At 38.4% G+C, this 24,146-nt stretch overlaps 1 protein-coding gene and 1 non-coding gene across 2 annotated transcripts in view; one reads left to right on the forward strand and one right to left on the reverse strand.

Annotated features, from left to right (window-relative positions):
- Positions 1 to 24,146, forward strand: part of LOC117302180 — a 135,120-nt gene that overhangs the window by 39,927 nt on the left and 71,047 nt on the right. The window contains exon 3 of the mRNA XM_033785994.1: positions 7,932 to 8,085. The gene's annotated coding sequence lies outside the window, so the exon portion shown is untranslated. The remainder of the gene's footprint in view (positions 1 to 7,931; positions 8,086 to 24,146) is intronic.
- Trnan-guu lies at positions 1,331 to 1,403 on the reverse strand. Its single transcript has one exon. It is a non-coding gene; the product is annotated as a tRNA-Asn (tRNA).

Consider the following 24,146-nt stretch of genomic DNA (forward strand, 5'->3'; position numbering starts at 1 on the left):
CCCCTGGCTTTTTACAGGAACTTTGTCTTAAGTGTTTCTGCCATGATTGACTACAGCTTGCACTGCAACACCTTTGTATAAAAACCGGAGTTATTGCAAAACTTTTTGGGTTTTACCATTAGGGATTTTTTTACTGAGACTTTTTCCCGGGAATATTTTTCTTTCCAGCCTCAGCAGTTTCAAGTTCAACCATTACCGTGGCATTTTTTTAGGAAGTTTGTGTAGGTGTTTCTGCCATGATTGGATGCAGCTGTCACCGCATCACCTTTTATAAATCCTGAATTAGTGCTAAACTTGTTGTGTTTTGCTACTGGGGATTTTGTACCGCAAGACTTTTTCCCTTTGGAAAGGGTACATATTTTTGTCCATCCTCAGCAGCTCAAATTCAACAATTACTGTGGCATTTTCTAGGAACTTTGTCTAAGGTGTTTCTGCCATGATTGGATGCAGCTTTCACCGCATCACCTTTTATGAATCCCTGTAGGGTTGGATCAAAATGGGTCTCATAATTCAGACATAGCTGAGCAAACATGTACCAGTCGGAAAATATAATGAGCGCTTTGAGATGCCTTATCGGGTGTAGCTCATGAGCTGTGGTTTTTGTTTCATAATGAGAGGGTTTTTTCATGTAAAATTTACAGCTCTGTGGCACAAATACCATTAAAGGCATTGCTGTCGATTTCACCAAACAGTTCCTAACTTAGGATTAATCTAAGAGCTTAGGCTAGTTAAGCTCCCTGTCCATATATACGTTAGGACGCATTGAACCCATCCTAAGTAAGGACAGTTCAGCCAGATTTTTTTCCCCTGGCTTTTTACAGGAACTTTGTCTTAAGTGTTTCTGCCATGATTGACTACAGCTTGCACTGCAACACCTTTGTATAAAAACCGGACAAATACCATTAAAGGCATTGCTGTCTATTTCACCAAACTGTTCCTAACTTAGGATTAATCTAAGAGCTTAGGCTAGTTAAGCTCCCTGTCCATATATGCGTTAGGACGCATTGAACCCATCCTAAGTGTGAACAGTTCAGCCAGATGTTTTTCCCCTAACTTGAGATAGAATTAATCCTAGTGTTTTGTGAAACCGGTTGCTGAACACCTTCGGTAATTGTCAAAGACCAGTATTCTTACTTGGTGTATCCCATCACATGCTTAACATTATGCATAAACTAAACAAATCTGTGAAAATTTGTACTCAATTAGTCAATGAAGTTGCAAGAGAATAATGAAAGAAAAAACACCCTTGTTGTTGCACAAACTTATGTGCTTTCAGATGCCTGCAATGGTACAGGCCTTATATTTGTTTTTTTGGGGTTGAACAAAGAATTGACTAGAGTGGGATTCGAACCAACGACCTCCGGATTAACGTGCCGGCGCTCTACCAACTGAGCTATCTAGCCCTATATTGGCGGTGTCCCTATTTTGTCAATATCTTTGTTCGGGGGTGCCAGTCAGAAGCCATACAACCGTTAACTGCCGTGTAGCCAGGGATCACACCCAAATTACGATACAACCTGGGAAGCGGCAGCTAGGGGATCACCTCAAGGGGATGCAACTTTTTGTTTCAGATATCAAACCTTATATTTGAGTGAGAAATGACCTCTTTCTCCAAAACTCTGTTACTTCAGAGGGAGCCGTTTCTCACAATGTTTTATACTGTCAACAGCTTTCCATTGCTCATTACCAACCAAGTATGTTTTTACATGTATGTGAACAATTATTTTTGAGTAATTGCAAACATTGTCCACAGCCTTTAACAAATATACGCCGGAGTTATCAAATGATGAAATTAATATTGATTAATACTCTTGGTATGTGAAATATTATCTTTATCAATAATAGCCTTTTGTGGCAGTGGACACTATTGGTAATTGGCAAAGACTAGCCTTCATGGTTGGTGTATCTCAACATATGCATAAAATAACAAACCTGTGATTTTTTTTAGCTCAATCGGTCATCGAACTTGCGAGATAATCATGAAAGAAAAAAACACCCTTGTCACACGAAGTTGTGTGCGTTTAGACGGTTGATTTCGAGACCTCAAGTTCTAAATCTGAGGTCTCGAAATCAAATTCGTGGAAAATAACTTCTTTCTCAAAAACTATGGCAGTTCAGAGGGAGTCGTTTCTCACAATGTTTTATACCATCAACCTTTCCCCATTACTCGTTACCAAGTAAGGTTTTATGCTGATAATTATTTTCAGTAATTACCAATAGTGTCCACTGCCTATATGTCAAGTCGTAAACTTTGCTGAAATTCACTTAATATGTTTTCAAAGAATAGGGAAATCGAGTCATATGACTATAACAAGATTTCAAGTTTGTCCTTTGACGCGCGCTCTCAACGGCAGAAGTGTTTTTAGTTTTCCCAAACCTTTCGGTTGGGGCCTGATTTTTTAATCGATAATTACGAAAAATTCAGAAGTGTACACATATCAAAATTACATTAAAATGGTGAACAAGTGCATTAAAAACAAGTTAAAATACCATTTCCGTTGAAAACATTCCGCTCAGGTAGCTGTTTAAAGATATCAGTTTTATTTCATTTATGCTCTCTATCTCACCTGTAAGGTATTACAGGCATGCAACTTTTCCTCGGATCAGCTGATTTCCTCTTCTTTTTTAAATCTCAGTTTTACCATTCAAAATTGAAAAATACTATACAAAATCATTGCAATTTTGTAATTGCCTCTTTCTTGGTGAAGTTACAGTTGCATGCCTAGTATTAGAGGATGGGTGTCTCCGAGACTGTTTATGTATTGCCATTTTTAAGCGTCATTTGAAGACCTACCGTTTTTAGGCAATATTATTTTTTATTAATTGAGTATAGTTTCCTTTTAACTGTTAATGAAGAATAGAATCGGATTTTCCTTGGCTTGTCAAGTTTTTTTGTTTAGCCATTTGATAGTTTTTCAATCCTATAGAAATGTAGATTAGTGAAACTAACCTGTGAAAATTACATTTCAAAATGTGGTTGGGTTATTGAGATATCGCCCCAAATCTGGAGCGGTTATGCCCACTATTTATTTCTTATATTTACAATTATTTCCTGTAATTGGCGGCTCATCCACTGTTGGTTTGGTCAATAAATAAATCAATTTGGCCGAAGTAAAGTGCAATAAGAAGAAGACAAATCCTAAATAAAAATATTGACAACGCACACACGTGTGGAATCATTCGTGCGGAACGGTTGCGCCGTAGTGATGTAATTTGCGTAATTTTCTCTATTCCAATTGAATCTATACAGTTGCCCCCTTAATTCAATTTCCCTGTATTAACCCACACGTACCCAGACGACTTCATTTCATGAAAAGTAGATTTGCATTTCACCCATTGAATGTTTGTAGTGGTATTGCTGTGGAAGGTTCAAGAGGGGCCACCCCCTCCCCATCCCCTCCCCCTCCCTCTCCCCCCTCCCCCTCCCCTCCCCTCCCCTCCCCCTCCCCACCCCTCCCCCTCCCCCTTACCCTCCCCCTCCCCCTATCTGGCACATCATCTTCTCTATTTATTAGTTAATATTACATAAATTACATAAATATGCATAATATGTCGGGCGGTGGGGAAAAGAACAATATCTTTTCACAGTTTGAGTAAATGAGCCATATGAACACTGGAGAACAACAGGTGTCACCCAACCATGACTAATTGGCCTCGTTACCATTCCATGTCTAGACAAAGCTTGATTCATCCCGTAATGATCTTGTGGCGTCTTGCGGATCCACTCCGCTATTTTCATTTGTTAAGAATCATCAGCGCTATTCATGTTTTTCAAATGGTATATTGTTCACTGAGAATGTGGTGATAAACGGACTTGTGACGAACTTGTGAGGTGTGACCTCTTTTTGTTTCGCTTTTAGCTGGCCCTAATTTGAATAGATGGAAAATTGCATCGTGGATAGAGAATATTAATTTGGGTTTTACGCTGATGTGTTTTAGCACTGTATACTCAGTACTTTTCTGAGATTTGTGAACAAAATCTCGGGCGTATTTACTCGGGTGGGATTCAAACCCACGACCTTTGCGATTCTAGAGCTGTGTCTTACCAACTAGACCACTGAGATTGCCCGATAGCTAGAGGCAGTTCAAATCCTTTATTTTAATAGATGAAAAAGTGAACTGGAGATAAAGATTTATTAATTTTGTCACTATTTCTTGGACATTATCTGTAGTTAGCTCATTACAGGTTTTGCATTCTCTCCTGTACGTTTTTGTTTTGTTTTGTTGTCTAAGGCTGTTTCTCACAAACAGCGGCTTATTTGAACAGCCTCCTTCCTCACTTCTTCTTATATTGTTATGTTTTTCTTCAGTACCATTGTCATTGGTCATGTTAACTCTTTGCTTGTAATGTTCTACTTAAAATGTTGTCCTAAGGATTCTGTCTTTTCTGATTGTGAGTACGGAAATAAATGTTTCATTGAATTTAATTGAATTGACATCAGATGTTCAAACTAAAGAGTTGAATCCAACACTTGCATGAGTTTGGTGAGTGACAATACTTTGAAGGTGTTAAATCCAGCATTTAAAGTATGCCAGTTTAACATTTAAAAAGCTGATCCAACAATTCAAAGGAATTGTTTTTAAAAATGCTGAAATAACAATGCTTAAATTGTTGAATTAACCCTTTTTGCGTTGGATAACAAATTTAGAATGCTAGATTTAACAAACAAAACGCTGGATTCAACACTTTCAAAGTGTAGTCACTCACCGAACTCAAGTGTTTGATTCAACCCTGTAGTTTTTAGAGTGCATAAAAGAGCCGTATGAGTCTGGACTTTCAGACGGCATGATTTGTACACAGCCCAAAGGACGAACACAAAATTACACAGTTTTGGTTTTAACAACGACAATTTGACTGGGGTGGGACTTGAACCAACAGCCTCTAGATTAATGTAGCCAGTACATATAGGTTTGTCAGAACATAGGGGTATCGGAACATAGGAGTGTAACTTAGGGTCAAAACATTAGGCCTGTAGGGGCCTTTAGCTTTTTGCAATTATACATGTTTAAGGCCCGGTCACACAGGCCCCGATAACGAGAACGAAAACGAGAACGATGAAAATTGCACCCCCTTGATTGTAAGCTGGGGCGATACCACGATATTATCGAATATCGCGATACTAATTTGGAAACGATTTCGATATCGGATCGATTTGGTTTTACGCAAAACATCGATATATCGCGATATCGATTAAGTATCGCAATATAGCAATGTATTTCATAGCTGAGACATCTTGCACTCCATAGGTTTGGAGTAAAACCAGAAGAGCAGGTCATTAGAACACCTCTCTTATGCTATGACTGTCTCTTCTACAACTTTCACTGGGTGTTTGAAGACTGATGATGTCAAATTTAATTAATCACGATTATATCGAGTGTCGTGACATATTGTCGGCGATATATCGTGAATAAAATAAATCGATATCGCCCAAGCTTACTTGATTGGTTGAATTACTCCATGCAGAACCCGCCCACGTTCTTGTTATCGGGGCCTGTGTGACCGGGCCTTTATTTATCAGAGCGATCAGGTACCAGCACAGTTCATTTTGATTGGTAAGCTGTATGCAAATGCTACTAAAATATGTAACAATTAATCTGGGGGTTTTGTACCATCATATTTGATTTCATGGTTATACTAAAAATAACACCTGAGTACTAAAAGTTTACTGTCGGCGCCTTAAAAGTAAAATGTGAAAATTCAAACCAACATAAAATGAGATCAATATTCTCTTAGTGCTTGTTGCAGTAACAAACAGCGATTGCCTCCATGCCCCCTGTTCATTGCCCTGGTGCCCTTAAAATGTGATCAATATTCTCTTAGTGCTTGTTCCAATAACAAACAGCGATTGCCTCCATGCCCCCTGGTCATTGCCCTGGTGCCCTTAAAATGTGATCAATATTCTCTTAGTGCTTGTTGCAATAATAAACAGCGATTGCCTCCATGCCCCCTGGTCATTGCCCTGGTGCCCTTAAAATGTGATCAATATTCTCTTAGTGCTTGTTGCAATAATAAACAGCGATTGCCTCCATGCCCCCTGGTCATTGCCCTGGTGCACTAAAATGAAATCAATATTCTCTTAGTGCTTGCTGCAGTAACAAACAGCGATTGCCTCCATGCCCCCTGGTCATTGCCCTGGTGCCCTTAAAATGGGATCAATCTTCTCTTAGTGCTTGTTCCAATAACAAACAGCGATTGCTTGTGGATGTTTCTCCCCACAAAATGCAAGCCCTTACTGATTCTGTACAATGAAATTCATTGTATGCAAGTCCAGCTTTCTCAAAAATAAGTTTTACAAGCCCGCATTTTTCTGACTTCTCACTTGCCTACAAGGACACACCATGCCACAGTGTAAGTCTTGAAACTTATTAAAGGGAGTGAACAATTTGGTAATTACTCAAAATAATCATTATCATAAAACCTTTCTTGAATATGAGTAATGGGGAGAGGTTGATAGTATAAAACATTGTGAGAAACAGCTCCCTCTGTAGTGACGTAGTTTTTCGAGAAAGAAGTAATTTTCCACGAATTTGATTTTGAGACCTCAGATTTAGAATTTGAAGTCTTGAAATCAAGCATCTAAAAGCACACAACTTCGTGTGACCATGGTGCAACAAGGGTGTTTTTTCTTTGATTAATATCTCGCAACTTCGATGACCGATTGAGCTCAATATTTCACAGGTTTGTTATTTTAAGCAAATGTTGAGATACACCAAGTGAGAAGACTAGTCATTGACGAATACTAATAGTGTCCAGTGTCTTTAATAGGAACTAAATGTTTGATAATCACTCTTAATATTAATGGCAGTATAAAGTACAGCAGCTCTCTATTGCATAAAGCATTTTGAGAATTATTTCTGTTTGATGTAATGTGGTTGTGGAAAAATATATAATTTTATCCCCAAAACTTGAATCTGAGAATCGTTAAGTAAGCATCATTCATTCATTCAGTCGATGCGGAGCATCGGATGATGGCCCTCCAAACACGTTGGTCCTCCATTGCTGTACGTAGCTCTTCCCGACGCAGTCCAGAGTCCCGGCACAAGGTGTCCACATAGGTGGTTTGCGGTCTACCTCGGGAACAGTGACCTTGAGTAGGGGCCCAAAGCACAAGCTTGCTCGCTGCCAGCTCATCATGTCTGAGACAGTGACCTGCTAGTCTCAGCCTTCTTGCCCTAATCTTGGTGCTAACTCTCGGCAGCCCACCGTAGAGCTCCAGGTTTGTGACATGCCTCTCCCAATGAATCTGTTTAACAAGTAAGCATCAGGCCCTCTAATGCTTCTCAGGTTCAAGTTTTGGGGCGTACTTCAAAGTGAAATGTTTCTCAAAATGCTTTATACTATATAAAAAGCTGCTGTTGGCTTCTAATGCCATGCATTTTAAGAGCGATTAACAGTAGCATTAGGAATCCCACCAGAGATACAATATTCAAAGCCATTTTAAATCTATTAGACACTGGACACTATTGGTAACTGTCAAAGACCAGTCTTCTCACTATTTGTATCTCAACATATGCATAAAATAACAAACCTGTGAAACTTTGAGCTCAATTGGTTATCGAAGTTGCGAGATAACAATGACAGAAAAAAACAACCGAAGTTGTGTGCTTTCAGATGCTTGATTTCAAGACGTCAAGTTCTAAATCTGAGGTCTCGAAATCAAAATCACGGAAATTTACCTCTTTCTGGAAAACTACGTTACTTCATAGAGAGCCGTTTCTCACAATGTTTTATACTATCAACAGCTCCCCATTTTTACCAAATAAGGTTTTATGCTAATAAATATTTTGAGAAATTACCAATAGTGTCCACTGCCTTTAACACGTGCATCGAGACATGATACGTATTTTATTCCTTCACAGAAGAAACAGTCAGATTGCTGCTGGTTGGTGTGTATTTTTAACGCGGTGCTATTCTTTGATGTACTTGATAGGAAGTTGAATGATCAGTATGCAGTGCAGCCCACCTGCAACGGTAGAGTGCGCTGAGTGATGTGCTTATTCCCCTCAGTTCAACAACCGATGCTGAAGACGTTTTATACTTTTCCCCTCCCAAGACGGTGGACATTTGAAGAGGAATACATCAAGGTGAGACATTCTTGTTATTAATAGATGACTGCAGAATTTTTGTTTGCAGTTGTAAACTTAAAGGTAGATTGTTCGGGTGTTCGGGATACTTCTCAGTTCTGAAAAGAACTGTCCTGCTTATTAACTATGTACCTGGGCGAATGGTATACCAATAGTCTGGGACTACTACTTTAGCTTATAGGATCATAATTAATTGTACTACTGCGGAGTCGGTTCTTAAATTGGTCTCAACGTTTCCACTAGCTTGCTCTAGTTATCGTCAGGAGACTGTATACCCTCCCTTTTAAAACTCACATGGTTGTATCTTTTACTCCTTTCCTGTTGTTGTTGTGGGTATCTCAAGTGTGATGATATATTCTTAGATCAAGTGAAGGGCACTCTGAGTTGGTTATAGTCATTTGTAAGATTTAAAAGGCATCGTGGCGGATAAATAGCAAGTCAGTCTTTTTTGTAAAGACCTTTGATGAGGGGCGACTCTGACAGCTGATGGTTGTTTGTTACTAAACACGCTGGAGTGCAGCCTTTTCTTCTCTTCGCTTCGTGTGTCTATAAAACTTGATTCTCCTTGGATTGCTTTGATGGGAAGGTACACGTTTGGTAATTACTCAAAACAATTATTAACTTAAAAACTGACTTGGTAATGAGCATTGGAGAGCTGTTGATAGTATAAAACATTGTGGAAAACGACTCCCTCTGCAGTAATGTAGTTTTTGAGAAAGAGGTAATTTCTCACTAAAATAATAAAAGACTTCTAGCTAGAAGTTATTTATTCTTATCTGAAAGCACACTAATTCGTCCAACAAGGGTGTTTTTTCTTTCATAATTTTCTTGCAACTTCGATGACCGATTGAGCACAAATTTTCACAGGCTTGTTATTTTGTGGTTATGATGGGATAAACCAAGTGAGAAGACTGGTCTTTGACAATTATCTATAGTGTACCTTCCCTTTAAAGCCATTGGACACTTTCTGAACAGAACAAAATTTAAAAGTTCACAGATTTACAAATTACTTACAGGGTTTACAGAAGGTAATGGTGAATGACTTCTCTTGAAATATTATTCCATGAAATGGTTTACTTTTTGAGAAAACATTAAAACAATTATCACTTACCGAGAATAACAGATTTATTTTAAACACATGTCATGACACGGCGAAACGTGCGAAAACAAGGGTGGGTTTTCCTGTTATTTTCTCCCGACTCCGATGACCGATTGAGCCTAAGTTTTCACAGGTTTGTTATTTTATATATAAGTTGTGATACAAGACTGTTTACTGATGTTGGCTCTGTATACATTTTGTAATGACTCTGAAGTTATAAGAGATGTTAAATGTGCATCGGGGATAAAGAGTATTAATTTTGGTTGTTTACCCAGACACCAATGTGTGTTATCACTGTCTACGCAGTACTTTCCCGAGTCCTGTGAAAAAATATCACAGGCATATTACTGGGGTGGGATTCGAACCCACCACCCTTGCCATTCTAGAGCAGTGTCTTACCAACTAGACTGCCGAGGTTGCCTTTAGCTACTGGGCAACCTCAGTAGTTTAGTTGGTAAGACACTGCTCTAGAATTGCATGGGTTGTGGGTTCGAATCTTACCCGAGTAATAATTTTGCCTGTGATATTTTTTCACAGGACTCGGGGGGGGGGGGGGGGGGTTGTACTGAGTATACAGTGCTAACACACATCGGTGTATAGGTAAACAACCAAAATTAAGACTCTGAAATTAATGCCAATATACAAATTTGGTTCACGGCAAAAACTGGGGTGTTAAATTAACACCATGGGTATCAAGAAAAGAATATAAGAATATAAAAACAATTACATTGGTGTTATTCTAACACCCTTTAATTTTGATTCTTTGTTCAGTATCTATCTGTAAATTTGAACACCTCAAATTTAAACTAATAATACAATTTGTTATTATCATTATTCATTGGTTTTTTTTAACACTGCAATACAGCGGCTAAAAGCTGAAATCTGCAGTTTACAAAAATAGACACTAAAAATACAACAATATCACAAACAAAGAATGAAATTTCAAAATGTAAACACACAGGCAACAAATTTGTGACAGAAAAAACATTAAAAAGAAAACAAAAATATTTTGATGAGATTAAAATAAAAATCAATCATCGCTCATGATCCTAAATGAATCAGTGGTAGAATGACTAAGTTTAAAATATAAAAATAAAAATTAAGAATGAAACAAATTGAGAACATATTTTTTGAAATTTTCACATAACAATTGTGTAACCTTGTCTTGTCTTTTCTTTACTGCACAAACCGCGCCACTGAGCTATAAACGTGCAGACCCTCATGCATGTACCTACTTAAAATGTTTTTTTTCTCTCAAGGATTGACTTATAAGGGAAACTTATATTGTCTCCCCCAGACTGAAATAATCTTCCATTCTATTCTAAATTCCAGCCGCCCCCTCCCCCACCCCCGAATGGTAAGACTCGCCTATTTCTATATGACTAGATCGGCAAGGTCATTATAGATATGTCGGTCAACCTTTATCTGTTGCCAAACAATGGGGCCAATTATTTGTTATTATTTGCAACAGTATTAGTTGTCAGACAACCGTTATGCTTGACAATAACTCTGGAACTAGGCATGCTAGCGAGAGAAGCAATTTGTGCCTAAATCTTCCTTGGATATTCCTGCATCCGATATTCATGGTAACTTTGTGCCATTATCACACCGGACAGTGAACAGCAAGTGGAGACGCTCCGAACTCTCCTCAAAAGCATATCCAATGGGATTTGTGTTCACAGAGCTGTCAAAGAGACAAACGCAAAAGGATGGTCAAACCACCCTCAAAAATAATATTAAATTTACACAGTTTAAAGATAATGATAGTAGAACGCCTCTCATAAAATATTACTTGCTTAGGTCCTGTAGTTTTTGAGAAATAAGTAAAACAATGTTGCGACAAATTTGTTCGTCTCTTTTATTGTAGCATGTATTTTACCTAAAAATATTGTTCTGTGATTTTCACTTTTTTTTCTTTCTCAAAAACTTGACGACTAATGAAGCTGAAACTTCTACAGGTAAACTACATCTTCATTCACAGGGAGTGGGGATTCCATTTCATGGCCCAAAACCTTTAAAACCTTTAAATACAAATTCATAAATACCTAAGACAGTTTATCCATTCTGATTGGTCGAGAGGGCATCACGAGGGGTTTTTTGAACGGGTGATATAACACCAGTAAAGAGTGTTGAAACATGGGCGTGACACGCGAGCTTGCACCTGCGCTTATAAGACAGTTTCTTCATTCCTACTGGTCGAGAGCAACAGCTGAAACAGCTGTGCCACATCACGCGATACAGGCTACGCGCACATCTCCTTATAAGGAGTTGTTTACCCGAGGGCCTTACCATTTCATAGCTGGAGGGGTGTTGTGTTGAAAAAATCATTGAACAATTATAATTTGTGCATTTATTTTACCTTTTGACAAAGAAGTGGGAATCAGAGTGTGTTGAATTGGTTTTCAACTAGTGGTTTAAACCCGCCGAGGCCTAGCTGGTTCTTGATAATTCGTCTCGGTAAAATTATCAAGTCCAGGCCTCAGCGCAGGTTTAAACCACTTGTTGAAAACCTCTTCACCACACATTGATTCCCTTATTCAAAATCCCTCAATGCTATACGATAGTCAGATATTGGAAAGGTCATTATGACTACATGTATATTGGTTAACCCATTTCAGTTGGGTACCCACTCATAATAGCAAACTACCAATCAATTCATTCGCAATCAGCGTGAAATATTGCAATAGGAGTTTATTGTCATTCCAGTCATTGTATATCTTTTTTTTTCTTTAAAGACAGTGGACACATTGGTAATTGTCAAAGACTTAAGCCTTCACAGTTGGTGTATCTCAACATATGCATAAAATAACTAACCTGTGAAAATTTGAGCTCAATCAGTCATCGAAGTTGCGAGATAATAATGAAAGAAAAAAACCCCTTGTCACACAAAGATGTGTGCGTTTAGATGGTTGATTTCGAGACCTCAAGTTCTAAATCTGAGGTCTCGAAATCAAGTTACTTCTTTCTCAAAAACTATGGCACTTCAGAGGGAGCCGTTTTTCACAATGTTTTATACCATCAACCTCTCCCCATTACTTGTCACCAAGAAAGGTTTTATGCTAATAATTATTTTGAGGAATTACTAATAGTTTCCACTGCCTTTAAGTGTATCTTGAAACGGAAAGTGTGCCATTTGTTTGTTTTAAAGTAGTAATTTATTCCTATCTTCTACACTTCAATAAACGCACCCATCCTGTGAGAGTTTGTCAAATTCACAGCATTCAAGTGTTTTGATGGAAACAATTGAACGATTGTTAGTGAGTTTCTGTCTGAGCTCATACCAGGCTTATTTTGATTGCGGCAATCAATATTAAACAATAAGATGTTTCTAGAAATACAGTAAACTTGCAGACCATGTATTAAATCTCTTGTGGGAGTGTTGGCTCAGAAAAGAGCAAGTGTGGAGTATTCATGTGCTAGTTAAAGGCACTCAACTTGGTAACTACTCAAAACAATTGTGAGCATATAAAATTACTTGGTAACATGGAATAGATAGTAAAAACATTGTGAGAAACAGCTCCCTCTTAAGTAACGTAATAATTGAGAAAAAGGGTAATTTCTCACTCATATATTGATAGGCCTGAAGCCCTTTTTAGGGATCTGAAAGCACACCAATTATTGTGCGACAGGGGTGTTTTTTCTTTCATTGCTCTCTTGCAACTTCGATGACCAATTGAATCAAAATTTTCACAGGTTTGTTATTTCATGCATATGTTGGGCTACACCAAGTGAAAATACTGGTTTTTGACAATTAACCAAATGTGTCCAGTGCCCTTATTTAAAGCCATTATACACTTTCGGTAAACAGTGTTGTCCAAGTCCCACATTTGTGTATCACAACTTATATATAAAACAACAGACCTGTGAAAATTTAGGCTCAATCGGTCATCGGAGTCAGAAGAAAATAACAGGAAAACCCACTCTTGATTTCGCGTGTTTCGCCGTGTCATGACATGTGTTTCAAATAAATCCGGAATTCTCGCTATCAAGAACTGATATTGTTTTAATGTTTTCTCAAAAAGTAAAGCATTTCATGGAACAATTTTTCAAGAGAAGTCTTTCACCATTACCTCCTGTAAACCCTGTAAGTTATTTGTGAATCTGTGAACTTTTTTTTTTTCCTGTACCGAAAGTGTATAATGGCTTTAAAGAGGCTAGGTACTTTTTGTAGGACAAAAAACACAATGTCCACAGATTTACATTAAACTTACACAGTTTGAAGGTTATGATAGTAGAAAGCTTCCCTGAAAATATTATTTGCTGAGGAGCTGTAGTTTTTGAGAAAAGAGTAAAACAATGTCATGAAAATAATTTTCGTCTCAAAACAGTGATCATGAGACAAAAATTATTTTAGCATGTAAACATGTATTTTCATGACATTGTTTTACTCATTACTCAAAACATACAGCACCTCAGCAGGTAAGCTTTCTACTATCATTATCTTCAAACGATGTAAGTCTAATGTAAATCTGTGGACATTGTGTTTTGTGTTACAAAAAGTACCCAAATCCTTTAAAGATGCTATGTCAGATTCTTGGCCGATTTGACCCCAAAATTTTGATTTAAGGTTATTTTGCTGGGGGTCGAGAAAGTTACAAGCTTTCATTTGAGCCAATGCTCGAAAAAGTCCGCAAATTATTAGTAGCAGTGAAATAAAGTGCTAAAAATTAGTTTTTGTCGGGATCCCGACAATATATCACGTGACCAATTCTGATGTGTTTTATAAGAAACTTAAAAAAAAAAAAATTCATGGTTCCTGACCATTAAAAGTAAAAGTTAAACTTATTTTCGTTAGAGCGGGTGATACTCTTTGAAATACCATTCACTCAAAAAAATCTATTTTTTTTTAATGTTTGGGGCAAAAAATCTGACATAGCATCTTTAAAGCAGAAAAAATATCCCTCTGGAGGATTAGCACCAGCAGTATGACCTTAAAAAATCTGGTCTGGTGAAAATCAAACTGTCCTTCCGAGATGTGGCGTGTGTCAGTCTGAGGAGAACAACAAAAGCCCGACCTACTTCCATTGTTCTCAGACAACAATAAGCCCTTGTTCACTTGCGGTATATGAGTGGCACGCATCATGCAGGTAAAAGTTGCGTGCGTCGTCGTCGTCGCTGATGCCAGCCAGCTTGACGTTTTTATTTGAAAGGAAGAAGACTTGCAGACAATTATTAAAAGCAATGGACACCTTTGGTAATTGTGGAAGACCATTATTCTCACCTGGTGTAACCCAATATAGGTTTAAAATAACAAATCTGTGAACATTTGTCCTCGAAGGTGCCAGAAAATAGTGAAAGGAAAAACACCCTTGTTGCACAAGTGTGCTATCAGATGCCTAATAAAAGGTTTCAGACCGGAAGTCTTTTAATTATTGAGTGAGAAATTAACTCTTTCTCAAAAACCATGTTACTTCAGAGGGAGACGTTTATCACAATGTTTTCATACTATCAACAGCTCTCCATTGCATGATTTGTTTTCCTCTTTAAGTATTCTCTTTCAAAATGTTCACAGATTTGTTATTCTATGCATATGTTGAGATACACCAAGTGAGAATACTGGGGGTTTGACAAGTACCAATAGTGTCCAGTGTCTTTACAGGAAGATGACCAGGGCCCGATTTCACAGAGCTGCTAAGCACACAAATTTGCTGAGCATGAAATGTTTGCCTTGATAAAAACAGGATTACCAACACCATTTTCAGGATAAGCAAACAACAGATGAATGCCAGTGACAAGCAATATAAAACAAATGGAAATTTAGTTGGTAATCTCGTTTTAATCGAGGAAGAAATATCATGCTAAGCAAATTTTCATGCTTAACAGCTTTATGAAATTGGGCCCCGGAGACATTTAGAGCCGAAAACATTCTGGATTCCTCTGTGTCTGCTTTGGAGTAAATGGCATAGATCTGACAGTCTATTCCAATTATACGTCGGAACAAGATCCGCTTCATTCTCACGGCTCCCAATATTTGCGTTTGTACCTGGGGGAAATACCAAAGCATTCTCCTTGTTATACTTGATGGATGGTGATTGGCGGTTTAAATGAAATGGAAACAGTAGCTCAAGGGATTCATGTTTTTCATTTATTTTTTCTTCTTCTTCTCGGAATGGTTGTTCTATTTTAATTTAGTAGATGCGAGATTGATTTTATACTATTTATTTGTTGGTGGGGGGGTTTGATGAATGGCTACAATTAGCGTAAGTGAGTGGCACTCATCATTTCGGAACTTGATGTGATACCGGTCATGACACTTGTGTCCTTGAGCAAGATACTTTACTATAATTGTTTCTCTTCACCCAGGGGTATAAATGGGTACCTGCGAGGGTAGAGGTTGATATTGTGAATGAAAAAGCTTTTGGAGCGCCACGGCAGCTCGGGGCTGTATACTCCCTAATGGGAGCTGATAAAGATTAAAGGGATGTTTATTGGCCCTATGACCAGGGGACTAGTGTAAAGCGCATTGATACGGTTTATTGTGAAATGCGCTATATAAGAATTTGTTATTATTATTATTATTATTATTATTATAATAACGCCCGGTGAAATGAATCGGTCGATCATCTTTGGTTTTTTATATTAAAGGTACTGTAGTATATCATGGTAGAGCTGACAAAAATAGTAACATTCTGTGTTCATGTTTTGTGTGATAAACCATACATTAAATAGTAAATAGATTCTGTGAAAATTTGTGCTTAAAGGCACTGTACACGTTTGGCAATTGTCAAAGACTCTTTTGGTGTATCCCATCATAAAGCATAAAATAACAAGCCTGTGAAAATTTGGGCTCAATCGGATCAAGGGGGTGGGATGGAAACTTGTTTGATCAACAACAGAGGAAGGAACATCATCAATCTTGTACTGTTCTGAGACATAATTAGGCTTGGTCTGAAGGGGTTTACCTTTTAAAGTTCAGTTATCTGGATGCTGATTTGAAAAAGAAAGTCTTTTTAACTCACTTGCTAATGGCTTTTGCAAAATTGAATGATCTTTACGACCAAATGAGTTTGAATTGACCAGTGAATGCTTAAAGACCCTGGACGCTATTGGTAATTGTCAAAGACCAATCTTCTCACATGATGTATCTCAAAAACATATGCATAAAATAACAAACCTGTGAAAATTGGAGCTAAATTGGTCTTCGGAGTTGCGAGAAAATAATGAAAGAAAAAACACCCTTGTTTGACGAATCTGTGTGCTTTCAGATAGAAATAATTTTATTATTTTAGTGAGGAATTACCTCTTTCTCAAAAACTACGTTACTTCAGAGGGAGCCGTTTCTCACAATGTTTTATACTATCAACAGCTCTCCAATGTTCGTAACCAAGTCAAGTTTGCAAGGTAATATTTGTTTTGAGTAATTACCAAACGTGTACCTTCCCTTTAATAAGTTTTGTGAATCACTTGTACACATTCATTTTAGACGAAACTCAAGTCATACCTTTTTTTCATCTTTAGGAACCTGTTCAATTTTTTACATTTTGTCGTTGGAACTAATGCCTCAGCACAAAGTAACCATCGGAAAATGCATTCTTTAAATGCTTGTATTTTTTTTTTAATAGTCCATTATAACCCTTTCAAATAGTTAATAATAATAATAATAATAATAATAATAATAATAATAATAATAATAATAATAATAATAATAATAATAATAATAATAATAATAATAATAATAATAATAATAATAATAATAATAATAATAATAATAATAATAATAATAATAAAAATAATAATAATAATAAGACTTGTAATGCGCACATATCCACCCTGCTGGGTGTTCAAGGCGCAGTAAAACCAAAAACAAAACAAAAAACAAAACGCAACACAAAGAAAAACAGAAACAACAAAATTAGTCATTGAAAACCTGTGACATAAGATAAGTTTTGAGAAGAGACTTGAATTTTGTGGTACAAACACAAGATCGAAGATTAAGTGGTAGAGAGTTCCAGATGCGTGGCGCGGCTGAAGAAAAAGACCTGTCACCCCATGAATGTCGAGACTTGGGTTCAATGAGGAGAAGCATGGAACTTGATCGAAGATTCCTAGTTGAGCAAATCACTTCAGGTACAAAAGCACAGTCTGTTACAACCCTTTCAAATATATGAATATTTTGCTAAAAATCAGGAGTACAATACTCGTTGTGATTCGGACTTTGTAAAACCCTGAATATTCAGTTCCACTGTGTTAACACTTTTAGAGTTTTATATTGAAATGGACTGAGAATTTGGACAGGAATTTTGTTAGACACAGGATTAATGTTTACAGTATCATAGCGATCATTTTGTTTTTAACCTACTTTTACTTGTCGGGCAGCTTTTACATTTAATGGGCTTCGGTGCCCTTTTAAAAATCCCTGAACATTCAGTTCGACGGTGTCAAGACAGTAGAATCTTATAATGAAATGGACTGAGGGATTTTTTTGGAGGTATTTCTTGAGGGCTAGACCCCGATGGTTGTCGTACAATACTCATTGCCATTCGGACTTTGTAAATCCCGAATATTCAGTCCCACTCTGTCAAGACTGTAGAGTTTTATAATGAAATGAACCAAGGACTTTTCTTGGAGGCAGGTACCTTCAGGTCTAGATCCCGATGGTTTTCAGACAATACTTGTTGTGATTCAGACTTCTTAGAACCCTGAATATTCGGACGTACTGTTTTAAAACTGTAGAGTCTTATAATGAAATGGACTGAGAACCGAGGGCTTTTTATTGGAGGCAGGTATCTTGAGGGTTAGACCCCGATGGTTGTCCAAACACTACATCGCTCCTGTACTCACAACCAAGGAGGTTAGGTTTCTAGTTTGCATCGATTGATCTCGCTCAAGAGCATATCCTGACATAACACTGCTCGTATGTCAAGGGGGTTAATCCTCGCTGGGGGGAGGGGGGAGGGGGGTTGGAAGGGAACACTCCAATTCCCACCCCAAGACGGTTTGGCAACTTCTGGTGACCCGAGACACACAAACTAGGAAGTGTTTTGAGTTGAGGGTTATTGGTTAGGGTCTATATGGGCATGCAACACCGAGAGAAAAATGTGGTTCAGGGGGGAGGGGGGAGGGGTCAGGGAACGCTCCAATTCCCACCCACAAGACGGTTCGGCAACTTCTGGTGATCCGAGACACACAAACTAGGAAGTGTTTTGAGTTGAGAGTCATTGGTTAGGGTCTATGGGCATGCAACACCGAGAGAAAAATGTGGTTCATTGGGAAAACCTGAGGGAGTACATGTATACCGCTGTGCTTCGTAGCTCAGTTGGTAGAGCAGTCGGGGGTCTTGGGTTCAAATCCCAATGAGGACCATTGGATTTTTCTCATCCCATGTTTGGTTATGGACCTCTCTCGTCCCATGTTTGGTTATGTACCTTGTATGTACTTTGTAAACTCTGTTGAGTGCACCATACTACATTTGTAAACAGGGTGAAAATCCTGCACCAAGTCTCCTGGATAGTTTGTATGCCCATTGATAGTTTGTAATTTTAGAGGTAATTTCTCACTCAAACATTGACAAGAGTTCAGGCCTGAAGCCTTTTATTAGGCATCTGAAAGCACACAAATTTAGGCAACAAGGGTGGTTTTTCTTTCAATGATGTTCTTGCAACTTCGATGACCAAGTCCAAATTTGTACAGTTTTTTAATTTTTTTATAATATGTTGGGATACACCAAATGAGAATACTTGTGTTTGACAATTACCAAACCTGTCCAGTGCCTTTAATCGTGAGGCCGAACCCCCTCGGGTCAAGACATGCTTGTGATGGAGGGACTCTCTCTCTCCTGGTTGGATTTACCCATTGACCGTTTCCTGTCAGAAGTCACGAGGGGCCTGTCAAATCAAGTATATCAGTCAATAGCGGGGTAACATGTGGGGAAGTACAGGCGCCAAATAATACAGGTTAAAGATCGTTGTTTTGATGTTTGGTCAACATCTCATCTTAGAGAGCTCTCGTGGCAATTAAAGGGTTTGGCTACTTTTTGTACGACACAAAACACAAAAGTCCAACAGATTTACTTTAAACTTACACGGTTTACAGACAATGATGGTAGAGAGCTTCATCTGCTGAGGTGCTGGAGTTTTTGTAAATCGAGTAAAAACAATTTCATGAAAATTATTTTTAGCATGTATAACTGATCTATGTGACTCCTCTGAAAATCTTGCTTTGTGATTTACTCTTGTTTTTTTTTCCAAAAAATGTGACTACTAATAAAGCTAAAAAATCTACAAGTAAATTATTTGACATAAGTCGTCATACACAGTGCATAGGGATTCATGTCATGGCTGAAAACTTGATCCACATAAAAGCACCCAAACCCTTTAAAGTCTGCCTTACAAAGAAAAGGGTGCCTTCCTGGCACTTACCGGTAACAGTGAATTATTCAAAGCCGACTTCGGTCTTAACGATGTACCGTCATTAAACATTGCAATTATGAATAATTTAATCACTTCTCTTCTGATGGATTTTACCCCGGGGATAAAAAACAAGTGCACTTCTTGTTACACTTAGTTAAAAACCCATCATTTTTGTTGTTGTGGTTGATTCATGAGTATCACCCGATGAGGAGCCGTTTTGTATCTTGATTGGGGTATAGCAATGTAACTGTACTAAAAAAAAAAAAAAAATATTGTTACTATCCCGATTGAGATTATTAGATTAACGAACCAGCGTTCTATCAACTGAGCCATCTAGCCCTTATTGCGAAGGTCCCTATTTTTTTAAAGGGATGCCAGTCGGAAGCCATTCTGTAACCTGTAACTGCTGTATAGCCAGGGATTACACACCCAAGTTTACGATACAACCTAGGAAGCGGCAGCACAGGAGTGAATAAATAATAAAAAATAGATACTACCCCATCATTGAAGGGGAAATAAATATGATAAGATCAGTTCAACACTCTGGGGTAAGAGACCTCCTTCCTGACACGATTGGGGGGAGGGGGGAGTTCGTCTTGAGGTTGGGTAGGGGTCATCTCTGCAGTACCGACTCCATCTTTCCTAGACTTTCTAGAAAGAAGGTAATTAATGACTGCCACAGAATCGCCCAGGGGAGTTGAAACCTACCCCTAGCGCATAGGGAGTGGGATCAAGGGGAGTTGGCACGTTCCCCCTTAGCTCATAGGGAGGAGGTAAAATCTAATCAACTGACACCATCTAGCCGGGAAGGTGAGGGGGAGGCCAAGGTGCATCTCTGACACCATCTATGCAGACACCATCTATAGCCTAGACAGTTGTGTAAAGAAGCTAATCTCAATGGCCACTGGCCGTAACAGCTGGGGGTAGAGTTTGGATCAACCCTACCCCCTCGAAGGTGTGAGTGGGGTGTGCATTATGCTGAACTGAAATCATCAAAAGGGATGTTAGTTTAGCGACCAGCTGGATGACTGCTGGTTAAGCTGAAACAGCTGATGGGAGTCCAGCCCCCTCCCCCCCCCCTCCTAAGTGACACAGAAGGGGGGTGGGTCAAACATTGTTTTACTGACATCGTTTAGCCTCTCAATTCAGTCTTGGGGTGTAAACAAAGAGGCTTGTTGGTTTGGGGTAATGGTGTCTTTTTTTCCCCCACCTCTAGGAACCACACACCCCATGGTTACACTAACCAAAATGGCAGATATGTATTAAACTGGCATGGGCCCCACCCATACATCTCGCAAACATTCATTTTTACAAACCTACATGTATGGTATCAAGTGAACTGTCTTAAAATGTCACTGAATTGGACAGCGCCATCATTCATTTACCCAAATTCTGATAAAATAACATGACAAGTTTTCTCAAGCCTGTTAGTGTTACATACATGTAGGTCAGCACTTGAACTGTATAGCATTTCTTACTTTTTTCCTAGGATGTTACATGTATATCTTGCCTGTTAACCTCTATGATTGCAGCATGATGATTTCAACGCATACAATTTATAAAGCCTTTCTCATGTTGTTAACTTGATCTACAAAAAGTACCCAAACCCAGTAAAGGAACCTTACAGAATTGGTAAAAAACTAAAAGCGTGAAGATCACAGAATTACATAAAACTTACACGGTTTAATGATGATGATAGTAGAAAACATCCCTTGAAATATTTATGTCTGAAATTTCATATTTTATGAAAATAAATAATCTAATTTCTCGTTTGGAGTTTATTGCTCAGTGAGCGTTTTATTCAATTTTGTTTTGCATCGATGCAATGGAAAATTTGTAACTGGTTTTTAACTATTTTCTCGTGACCCAGATGGTCGATCGATCTCAAACTTTTACAGGTTTGTCAGTTTATGTTTATGGCGGATTACATAAAGTGCTTACACTGCCAGCAACTTGTTTACTAGCAAAACCAATTCTGTAATGTTCCTTTAAGGGAAGATCAAGAGCTCCTTGATTGATGGGGGGGGGGGGGGGGGGCTGAAAAAGAGTCTGTAATTAAAGGAAATGTGGGATCAAGGGGGTGGGATGGAAACTTGTTTGATCAACCACAGAGGAAGGAACATCATCAATCTTGTACTGTTCTGAGACATAATTAGGCTTGGTCTGAAGGGGTTTACCTTTTAAAGTTCAGTTATCTGGATGCTGATTTGAAAAGGAAAGTCTTTTTAACTCACTTGCTAATGGCTTTTGCAAAATTGAATGATCTTTACGACCAAATGAATTTGAATTGACCAGTGAATGCTTAAAGACCCTGGACGCTATTGGTAATTGTCAAAGACCAATCTTCTCACATGATGTATCTCAAAAACATATGCGTAAAATAACAAACCTGTGAAAATTGGAGCTAAATTGGTCTTCGGAGTTGCGAGGTAATAATGAAAGAAAAAACACCCTTGTCACACGAAGATGTGTGCTTTCAGATGCTTGATTTCGAGACCTCAAAATCTAATTCAGGGGTCTCGAAAATCAAATTCGTGGAAAATTACTTCTTTCTCGAAAACTATGTTACTTCAGAGGGAGCCGTTTCTCACAATGTGTTATACTATCAACAGCTATCCATTGCTCATTACCAAGTAAGTTTTTATGCTTACGACTGTTTTGATTATTTACAAACAGTGTCCAGTGCCTTTAAAATTGTTTAGCTCAGGTAGACTTTGTTAAACAATTACAAAAAAACACACACACAAAAAATCACTTTCTCATAGATCACAAGCCTGCTTTGTGAGTCTAACTGCCTTTAACACTCCGCTTTTAGGGCGGAAAGATTTTGATCAGCAAACTCGTTTCGGGATAGCCTTTGAATGGGATGGAAGCTAACATCTGTTGAAGATAACATCTCTGCCCGGGTTGGTTTAATATCCTGTCTACAGAGGTCTACTGATCTTATGATACATGGTTCATCACTGTCTCCCATCAGATGTGCTGCGGGAGATAATGCTAAAGAGACAAGATTGTCCAAATCTTATCTGACGTCTGGGAAGATTCGGGGCTGAAAGGGTTTTTCTAAGAAGAAAACCTCTTGATTAATTTAGTGTACTGTCTACTAAATACGTCACCCGACTCAAAATAAAATTAAAGCACCTACGTGTCTAGTCCATACCATCGACGTCTGGGAACGTTATGGGGCTGACAGGGTCTCTCTACGAAGACAAAAAAAACACTTGATTAATTTTGCGTACTGTCTATTACATACGTCACTAGACTAAAATAAAATTGAAGCACCTATGCAAAAAGTGTGACTAGTCCATACCTTCAACGTCTGGGAAGATTTGGGGCTAAAACAGTAAACCGAAACAATTTGATTTATCTTGCGTATTGTCTATAACATACGTCACTAGACTCAAAATAAAATGAAAGTAAATGAAACACAAAGTGTGACTAGTCCATACCTTCATTGTCTGGGAAGATTTGGCGCTGAAAGGGGTTTTCTCAGAAGAAGATAAAAATCAACGATTTTATTAATTTTGACTAAAAGAAACCCCCCCCCCCCCCCAAAAAAAAAAAAAAAAAAAAAAACCTATAAAACACAAAGTGTGACTTGTCCATAACCTTTGAGACAAACGTCTTCCTCTTGGGCCAAATTTTATAGACCTGCTGAACCAGACCATATCGCTTAACAATTTTTTGCTTAGCAGAAATAAGCAGGATACCAGTCCCAAATTGTACAGGTGACATGGTATTTTGGCTGGTAAACTCGCCCGAGGCTAAAATCACTGGCCTCTGGCTGGCGGTCCAGTTTTGAGTTTGAGCTATGGTGACTATTGTTCATACAGGACTGGAGAAGATTTCTGTGAAAAAGAGTATCGTATGAATCATATGATTGTCATATCAAAAAACCATTAGGAGGGGGAATATGAAATTGACCGCCGAACAAAATAACTATGTTTTTGAAGCCAAACTATGCTTTATTCATCAGCCAATGAATTTTAATGAGGGGAAAAAATCACAACTATAACGCGGGGGTTTTGTGTCTCTGTGAAGTGACGTACAATAAATAAATGAGGTCAACCTTAGCTGGTACTACAGGTGTCTTTGTGTGTGCGTCACTCAAAGGGAAAGTCCATTATTTTTACGGGGTTCTTTTTTCTTCTTTTCTCAATGTAGGGGTGACCAATGACTAATTTACTACAGCAGGTTTTGAACCCGGGACCTTGGTTTTGATTGCGTCGGTACTGTACCAACTGAGCTGTCTAGCCCTTGTGTTGGTGGACTTCCTACTTTGTTAATAGACCTTATGCATTGACGTCATCCAGCGGCCATCTTAGTGGAAAAGCGGTGACGAAGCAATCGAAACGCACAGACTTGTACGTGCGGCGCACAGGATTGGCCAATGAACAACCTCCTTTTTAAGTCATTCAATCTTTAACTGCTTTGAAGCCAGGTATCACAACGAAGTTTACGATTCAACCTGGGAAGCGGCAGTACAGAGATCACTGTAAAGGGGATGCAACTTTTTGATTTGGATTTTTTATTTTGGAAGAAGAAAATTTATCCAGCTGAATTGCAAAGGACGTGGCTGCAGCATGTTTGAGCCGCAGGCATGCAAAGGTGCC

Source organism: Asterias rubens, chromosome 18, assembly GCF_902459465.1.
Source record: "Asterias rubens chromosome 18, eAstRub1.3, whole genome shotgun sequence".
Lineage (NCBI taxonomy): Eukaryota > Metazoa > Echinodermata > Asteroidea > Forcipulatida > Asteriidae > Asterias > Asterias rubens.